At 40.5% G+C, this 9,707-nt stretch overlaps 1 protein-coding gene and 1 pseudogene across 1 annotated transcript in view; both read left to right on the forward strand.

Annotated features, from left to right (window-relative positions):
* The window catches only part of LOC139023861 (uncharacterized), an 87,562-nt gene that overhangs the window by 19,015 nt on the left and 58,840 nt on the right, over positions 1–9,707 (forward strand). The gene's annotated exons all lie outside the window — the stretch shown is intronic.
* The window catches only part of LOC111960264 (uncharacterized), an 18,477-nt pseudogene that overhangs the window by 6,842 nt on the left and 1,928 nt on the right, over positions 1–9,707 (forward strand).

A 9,707-nucleotide genomic window follows, 5' to 3' on the forward strand; every position in this document is an offset into this window, starting at 1 on the left:
GCCGAAACAACCATACCCAACCAAGCCGCACCGCTTCTCGACACAATGCCCACTTAACCTGGAAGCAGCTGCACCAATGTGTCGGAGGAAACACCGTACACCTGGCGACCCGCCAGCATGCACTGCGCCGCCCCCCACCACAGTAGTCGCTAGTGTGCGATGGGACAAGGACATCCCTGCCAGACAAACACTCCCCTAACCGGACAAAACTGGGCCACTTGTGTGCTGCCCTGGGTCTCCCGTTCGTGCCCGCTGCGACGGAGCCGGGACTCAAACCCAGAATCTCTAGTGCACAGCTAGCACTGCGATGTAGTGCATTAGACACCATGCCACTTGGGAGAACCATGATTTAACTTTTTCTTTACCTTTCACATGAGAAGGCTCCTTCTCCAAACTCCATCTTACTGTTATAAAAGCTCCCACAGTAGTATGTGCCTGAATCTGACAGCTGCATGTCTGAGATCCTTAGGTCATTATTTCATTGGCCATTTTCCACTGAGAAGCGAGGGTTATCCTGAAACTCACTTTAGAATGTTGCGTTCCTTTCAAATGTTAAGACAGTTGAGAAGAGCTGAAGTTTATCTTCCAAGGTTTTCATGTACCAAGAGAACAATTACAGCCATGTTCTCTGCTCCCGAGTGGCGCAGCGGTCTAAGGCACTGCATCTCAGTACTATATGGGTCTCTACTGACACCCTGGTTCGAATCCAGGCTGTTTCAAAACTGGCTGTAATTGGGAGCCTATAGGGTGGTGGACAATTGGCTCAGCGTCATCCGGTGTAGGCCGTCATCGTAAATAAGAATTTGTTCTTTACTGACTTGCCTAGTTAAATAAAGGTAACATTTTATGAAAGCCAGTGCAAAATCACTGTTCCGACATTGGCTGACACAATACCACTCTTTTGACATATGATAAAGACTCAGTTCCAGCTTGCACATCAAATCAAACTTTATTGTCACATACACATGTGCAGCAGATGTTATTGCGAGTGTAGCAAAATTCTTCTGCTTCTAGATGCGACAATGCAGCAGTATCTAACAGGTAATACTAACAATTCCACAACAAAACCTATATCTAACATATTCCACAACAAAACCTAATACACACAATCTAGTTAAAGGAATGGATGAAATACATACAGTTGAAGTCTGAAGTTTACAACCACCTTAGCCAAATACATTTAAACTCAGTTTTTCACAATTCCTGACATTTAAATCCAACTAAAACGTCCTGTTTTAGGTCAGTTAGGATCACCACTATAATTTAAGAATGTGAATGTCAGAATAATAGTAGAGAGAATGATTTGTTTCAGCTTGTATTTCTTCATCACATTCCAGTGGGTCAGAAGTTTACATACACTCAATTAGTATTTGGTTGCATTGCCTTTAAATTGTTTAACTTGGATCAAACATTCTGGGTAGCCTTCCACAAGCTTCCCACAATAAGTTGGTGAATTTTGGCCCATTCCTCCCTGACCAGAGCTGGTGTAACTGAGTCAGCTTTGTAGGCTCCTTGCTCGCACACGCTTTTTCAGTTCTGCCCACACATTTTCTATGGTAGTTGAGGTCAGGGCTTTGTATGGCCACTCCAATCCTTGACTTTGTTGTCCTGAAGCCATTTTGCCACAAACTTTGAAGTATGCTTGGTCGATTTGTCCATTAGGAAGACCAATTTGAGACCAAGCTTTAACTTCCTGACTGATGTCTTGAGATGTTGCTTCAATATATCCACAGAATTTTCCCGTCCTCATGATGCCACCTAATTGTGAAGTCCACAAGTCCCTCCTGCAGCAAAGCACCCCCACAAACATGATGCTGCCACCCGTGCTTCACGGTTGGGATGGTGTTCTTCGGCTTGCAAGCCTCACTCTTTTTCCTCCAACATAACGATGGTCATTATGGCCAAACAGTTCTATTTTATTTCATTAGACCAGAGGACATTTCTCCAAAAAGTACGATCTTTGTCCCCATGTGCAGTTTGCAAAGCGTAGTCTGGCTTTTTTATGTCGGTTTTGGAGCAGTGCTTCTTCCTTGCTGAGTGGCCTTTCAGGTTATTTTGATATAGGACTCGTTTTACTGTGGATATAGATACTTTTGTACCTGTTTCCTCCAGCATCTTCACAAGGTCTTTTGCTGTTGTTCTGGGATTGATTTGCACTTTTGCACCAAAGTACGTTCATCTCTAGGAGACAGAACGCATCTCCTTCCTGAGCGATATGACGGCTGCGTGGTCCCATGGTGTTATACTTGCGTACATTGTTTGTACAGATGAACGTGGTACCTTCAGGTGTTTGGAGATTGCTCCAAGGATGACCAGACCACAATTTTCTTTCTGAGGTCTTGGCTGATTTCTTTTGATTTTCCATATGTACAACAAAGAGGCACTGAGTTTAAGTAGACCGTGAAATACATCCACAGGTACACCTCCAATGACTCAAATGACGTAAATTTGCCTATCAGAAGCTCTCTAAATCCATGACATAATTTCTGGAATTTCCAAGCTGTTAAAGGCTCAGTCAACTTAGTGATGTAAACTTCTGACTCCTGGAATTGTGATAGAGTGAATTATAAGTGAAATAATCTGTCTGTAAACAATTGTTGGAAAAATTACTTGTGTCATGCACAAAGTAGATGTCCTACCGACTTGCCAAAACTATAGTTTTGTTAACAAGAAATTTGTGGAGTGGTTGAAAAACGAGTTTAATGACGATTCACTTACCTGTCCAGCTTGGTCCTGTTTCTAAACCTGAAAGAAAAGGCTATATGTCAGTAAAGTCTACATGTCAGTTTCCTATACAGTATATCTGATTATATGCATACTTACCTCTTGTTCAAGACAGAGTATCATGTGAGCATTTTCGTACATCATGTTCAATATCTATAAGTGACTTTGCTGAGCTTCACAATCAATTTGAGATATTTTCAAATGATTTGGACATTGAGTGAAAAATGCTAATATCGGTCCATACTGAATGCCACAAATGCTAAAATAGTAGCATTTGGAAACAGTTCCAGGGAAACTAAACCAAAGCATGGATTGCTGTCATACCTGTCCATAGACTGCTTATAGGGTAAGGAACAAAATGTGATTTTGTAATTTGGGTGAACTATTCCTTTAAGTGGACCAATGCTTACTGTGCACGATATGTTGTGCAGGGTGTGTTAAGCATAGAGACTTTTTGGTGTCTAGATGATCAATTAAATGAACCATTGTATAATTTTCTAGCACCGGTTGGATAAAGAATGTACAATACTGAGGTTGCAGTGTGAAAACAGATGCATTTCCTTCAGTTAACAGATATGAAATTAGAAAATTGTTATCTGGAAGCAAACAATACATTTCAAATAGAGTACAAACAGTAACGAGCTACAGTTACAAGTACATGGACCTGTATAGGCTCTTGGTCTGAAAATCACTTATCTTCCTTAGACTTGGCCCACCCATTAACAGTTACAGTACTCCTGATGACCTATAGGAGGTTGTTGGTTTACAACAGGCTTGATATGTACCAGGGGAACAGGATGAGCATCATGGGTGTATATGGGGGAATAACGTACACTACAGAATGAAACAAGTCTACTTTATGTCAGTCTCATTACTTCATTCACAGAATCATGCTCTAACTGAAGCGTAACACCTGTCAGTTTAGTATGGGTGTACGGTTAACTGCAAGACCTTCTGGCTGCAGCCTGGATAAATAGATAAATCCTATTTAGACACTATAAGCTAGTTGTAGTCCAATAATGAATTCAACCTGGCCTTCTTATTCAGTTTGGTGATAATATACTGTGTGGTCTTACATGTCAGTGACTGTGTTGCATTGTCATTGTTGTCAACAACAATGAGAAAAACAGTGACACCACACAGACATCCTGCTGAAAAACCACATAGAGAGAGGGTGTGTAGAAGGCTTTCACGCCTGTCCAAAGCATATAGTGGCTCGTTTGTGCTTACAGAGACCAATGGTTCAGGTACCCGTGAACAGCTAACTGTGTGCATGCATGGGTGGTGTGTTTGCATGGTAAACACCCACGTTTTGTGTCAGTTTAAATCTTCCCTTTGCAAGCTCTCTGCACACACATTCATTCATATGCACATACAGTATGTACAGAAGAGAACGAAAAAGTTATTTTGTCACCGGTTCCTTGACCTGTTTTCTGTTAGTTTTGTATGTGTTAGCTGTCCAGGATGTGAGTTTTGGTGGGCGTCTATGTTTTTCGTTTCTATGTGGCTTGTGGTACCTAATATGTTCGACAATTAGAGCAGTGTTTTCATACTCTTCTGATTGAGAATCAATTATTAAGTAGTGGGGTCACATGTTGTGTTGTGGTGGTTGTCTGTGTCTAGTTGGTTCTGTCTAGTGTTGCACCATACGGACTGTTTCGGTTTGCCGTTTGTTCATTTTGTTCGTTCGTTTTATGTAGTCATTTCCCTGTTCGTTGCGTTCTTCGTGTATGAGGTTCTTACGTCCAGGTCTGTTCTACATTGTTTTTGTATTTTGTAGTTTAGTTCAGGTATAGTCGTTTTTTGTCTTCGTTGTTTTGTCTTCGTGTCTAAATAAATACTATGTCTAGTATCGCTGCGTCTTGGTTCAATCCAGCTCTCCTCTTCGGATAAGAGGGAAGAGGAAGACTCGTTACAGAACACCCACCTTAGGATGCACGGCTCTCGACCTTTGCCTCTTCCGAGTCCGAACGGGAGTTGCAGCGATGAGACAAGACTGTAACTACTAATTGGATACCATGAAATTCAAGAAAGAAAAATGAGAAAGGTAAATCTGAATTTAGAGATATACGGTGTAAATATGACATATTATCTTCGTCAAAACTGGTTTAATTTAACAATTCATATGTTAGAACACTTCCAACCGTGATATTCTAGAAAATCTGTGGGATAATTTRCATTTCTGTCAGTTTCAGGGTCCAGAAACATGACTTTGCTCCAGCAATCTGTATCTGAGTCAGTCCAGCCAGAAGACTCTGTGACTCTAAACTGTACAATACACACTGAGACCTGTGCAGGAGAACACRGTAWCTATTGGTTCAGACATGGCTCAGGAGAATCCCRTCCAGGAATMATTTAMACCCATKTAGACCAAAGTGATCAGTGTGAGAAGAGCCCTGAGGCTGGGTCTCCTACACAGATATTTGTCTACAACCTCCCCAAGAGGAACCTCAGCCTCTCTGATGCTGAGACKTACTACTGTGCYATGGCCTCATGTGGGGAGACACTGTTTGGAAAGGGGACCAAGCTTGACATCAAGGGTAGGTGAAATAAAAAAAAATATACAGTTGTTGTTTGCTTTGTTATCATATATGAAAACGTACAATCATTTTCACAGAGAATGGAGCACACCCTCTTCTCTTGTTGTATTGACTGAGCGCAACATTGGGTCTCTTTTGTGTCCTGATCACTCTCCTTGGTTGCATCATGTACAAGGTGAACAAGAGAAAGTGTCTGCAGTGTAGAGGTAAGAGATATCCAAATGAATTAATGATTTATGTAGCAGCTAAAGTCCTTCATAGAAGTTGCTTWTCTTTTCAGATGTATCTGTAGTGGAAGAAGCAGTTGTATTTTTATCTTTTCTGTTTTTCTTTTCAGGACCCGTCTCTCAGACAAAAGGTCCAGGAGAATCTTCTTCAGATGCAGGGGTAAGCAGAATTCCTGATGTTTTGTATTACCATAAAAAAAATAGTGAAAATAGTTACAAAAACAAACATACAGTATAGTAATTTTCTCCCTCCATTTTATAAGTGTTCTTCACATGCGCAAGATGCAGACAATCTCTATTACGTAGCTCCCAGTTTCAGCCAGTGCCATTTAAGATGAGGGAGGACGATTTCATATTCCATTCACCCAGTTCAATGTAACAACAATACGTTAATGCGACTACATGTTACTTGAATTTTCCCTTTAGCTGCCTCCCGAGTGGCGCAGTGGTCTAAGACACTGCATCACAGTGCTAGAGACGTCACTACAGAACCTGGTTTGGTCCCGGGCTTTATCACGATCGGGAGTCTCATAGGGCGGCACACAGTGGTCCGTGTCAGGGGAGGGTTTGGCTGGGTAGGCTATCATTGTAAATAATATTTTTTTCTTAACTGACTTGCCTAGTTAAAGAAAGGTAAAAAAATGAGGTTGCTACACAAGCCTATGAAGTAAAGTTTACAACGTAGGTGCACACGGGTTGAGAGAAACATTTGAGGTGACAGACAATGACACACATTGGCACATTGAATTCCTCCTTCCACACATATTACCTGCATCAGCTGATATATACTTAATGATTAGTACAACAGTTGCAAACAAGAGTTTCTATTGAGCAAATTCACGTATGTTTAACACCTTTTTGATCCGTTCACTTCCGTTTAAGAAATGTTTTTCAACAGAATGTAATGAATACACCCCTGATCACTCATAAACACAGTTCACATTCATAACAGCCTAGTTGTATTCCTTCTTGCATCTATGATCTCCCCATCCTCTCACATCATCCCTTTGCTTGTGGACTTCCATACACAACACATCATCTGTATGTGACCAGGTGAAAAAACCTTTCAAAGCCGAACCATATCATAACCGCTACAAACAGCCTACATCGTTGTCAGCATATTAGCTAAAGTAACGTCATAGTCAACATAGCTAATTGAACTAAAGTGTTAGTAAACCTGCTACAATCATGCAGTAACATTACAGTGTGCAGTCAGTTAGCAGTTTAGCACTTGAATGAATTAGGAAAACCAAAAACTTACCTTGACTTGGAAGTTTAGTTTAGTTTAGTTTATTAATTCGACCATTTAAAAAAACAGGCACACATAAAATGTAAAAGCCATACATGCACATGAATAAAATCATTGAGGATAACACACAATAAAGTCTGGGATTTATTTCCATTGTGGTCTACTTGAGACAAGAGTTCCAGTGTTGTGTTGGATAGTCATAGCCAGCTAGCTAACATAGCATCCCTCTGTTTGAGCAGGGTGTTTCAGTGGGCTAAACTAGCTAGTTGCATTTGCTAGATAAGTGGGTGAAAGTGAAAGAAAGGACAAAATCTCTTTCCATCTCTCTCTTGCTTCTCCTTCATTTTGCAAGAAATGTATTTGCTCAAAACTGTTCAACTATTGTCTTTCTCTGTCTTTGAGTCAACTACTCACCACAGTTTATGCAATGCAGTGCTAGCTAGCTGTAGCTTACGCTTCCAGTACCAGAATCAATCTCTGATCCTTTCATTGGGTGGACAACATGTCAGTTTATGCTGCAAGAGCTCTGATAGGTTGGAGGACGTCCTGTGGAAGTTGTCATAATTACTGTTTAACTCTATGGAAGAGGGTGAGAACCATGAGCCCCCTAGGTTTTGAATTGAAGTCAATGTACCCAGAGGAGGACGGAAACTAGCTGTCCTGAGACTACACCATGTTGCTACCCTACAGAGTGCTGTTGAGGCTACGGTAGACCTTCATTGCAAAATAGTATATTTTAATCAANAGTTCACATTCATAACAGCCTAGTTGTATTCCTTCTTGCATCTATGATCTCCCCATCCTCTCACATCATCCCTTTGCTTGTGGACTTCCATACACAACACATCATCTGTATGTGACCAGGTGAAAAAACCTTTCAAAGCCGAACCATATCATAACCGCTACAAACAGCCTACATCGTTGTCAGCATATTAGCTAAAGTAACGTCATAGTCAACATAGCTAATTGAACTAAAGTGTTAGTAAACCTGCTACAATCATGCAGTAACATTACAGTGTGCAGTCAGTTAGCAGTTTAGCACTTGAATGAATTAGGAAAACCAAAAACTTACCTTGACTTGGAAGTTTAGTTTAGTTTAGTTTATTAATTCGACCATTTAAAAAAACAGGCACACATAAAATGTAAAAGCCATACATGCACATGAATAAAATCATTGAGGATAACACACAATAAAGTCTGGGATTTATTTCCATTGTGGTCTACTTGAGACAAGAGTTCCAGTGTTGTGTTGGATAGTCATAGCCAGCTAGCTAACATAGCATCCCTCTGTTTGAGCAGGGTGTTTCAGTGGGCTAAACTAGCTAGTTGCATTTGCTAGATAAGTGGGTGAAAGTGAAAGAAAGGACAAAATCTCTTTCCATCTCTCTCTTGCTTCTCCTTCATTTTGCAAGAAATGTATTTGCTCAAAACTGTTCAACTATTGTCTTTCTCTGTCTTTGAGTCAACTACTCACCACAGTTTATGCAATGCAGTGCTAGCTAGCTGTAGCTTACGCTTCCAGTACCAGAATCAATCTCTGATCCTTTCATTGGGTGGACAACATGTCAGTTTATGCTGCAAGAGCTCTGATAGGTTGGAGGACGTCCTATGGAAGTTGTCATAATTGCTGTTTAAGTCTATGGAAGAGGGTGAGAACCATGAGCCCCCTAGGTTTTGAATTGAAGTCAATGTACCCAGAGGAGGACGGAAACTAGCTGTCCTGAGACTACACCATGTTGCTACCCTACAGAGTGCTGTTGAGGCTACGGTAGACCTTCATTGCAAAATAGTATATTTTAATCAATTATTTGGTGACATGTGATTATATTTAGAATAGTGTTATCAAAAAAGTAGAACTTATTTAATGATTTAACATTTTTTATTCATGAAATTTACTGAGGAGGATGGTCCTCCCCTTCCTCCTTTGATGACCCTCCACTGGTAGCTCTGAATCTGAGTAACAAGGAAAAGAGGTCTAGAAGACAGAGAAGCAACATGGAAGAGAAGGTGTACTCTGGGATCAGACAGCAGAAGAAAAAAAATATGTCCATTAAAATGAATGAGCTCTTCATTAACTGTATTAGCTTTGTTATTGTAACTGTAGCTACTAATAATTAAATGAATTGCTTCTCTGCCATTTGACATTGACTTGCTTGTGATAAGATTAATAAAGTGTTCAACAATAATCAMGACAAAGCAATTTTAATGTATTTATTTGGGCCCTCTTGAAGTTGTAGTGTTGAAAAGTGTTTTCTGTTCTCATGCCACTAACACCCCATCACACACACAGCAACTTATTTCCAGGTACTTTGTGGTCTGTGATGAACACAAGATGAGGAAGTCTCTACGCTTTGTTAGGGCCTGCTGGCCTATTGCAAGCAATATCCTTATTTCACTCTTTCTCTGCTCTTTACTGTCCCTCTCCCACTCTCTCTCTTTCTCTCTCTCTCTCTCTTTCTATTTCTGTGGTTTTCAGCCGGATGTCTCAGAACTCTTATTTCTCTCATACTGTAGGCTATACTACTTACTCTTCAAGCTGACCATTTTAGCAACAGTAAACCAACTATTTGAAGGAGGCAGCTTAGCAATACCAAGTCAACTGAAATGTGTGAAAAAACACAATGAGCTATGTATTAGGTAATTTGACGTAGAGATCAGTACATTATTCTCAATCAGTGTGGTTTTAGGCCACGAGAACCATGGACCTACTCAATAACAATATCATAGGAGGGCATTCTATCTATCTTTTCATTTGAGAGTAAATCCTGAATGAGAGATCACTAGAATAAAACTACTGTATTGTATAAGCTGTGTTTGAGGTCTGAAAATTGAGCAACATTTAACACATTCCCTCAACTGATCACGGCAGCTACTGTGCTAAGAGACCAAGGGTGACCTTGAACGCAGCCAACACGTCACCCTATGCTTTACACACGTACCTTCACTAAAGACATCTATAGACAAATA

Source organism: Salvelinus sp. IW2-2015, linkage group LG37, assembly GCF_002910315.2.
Source record: "Salvelinus sp. IW2-2015 linkage group LG37, ASM291031v2, whole genome shotgun sequence".
Classification (NCBI taxonomy): Eukaryota; Metazoa; Chordata; class Actinopteri; order Salmoniformes; family Salmonidae; genus Salvelinus; species Salvelinus sp. IW2-2015.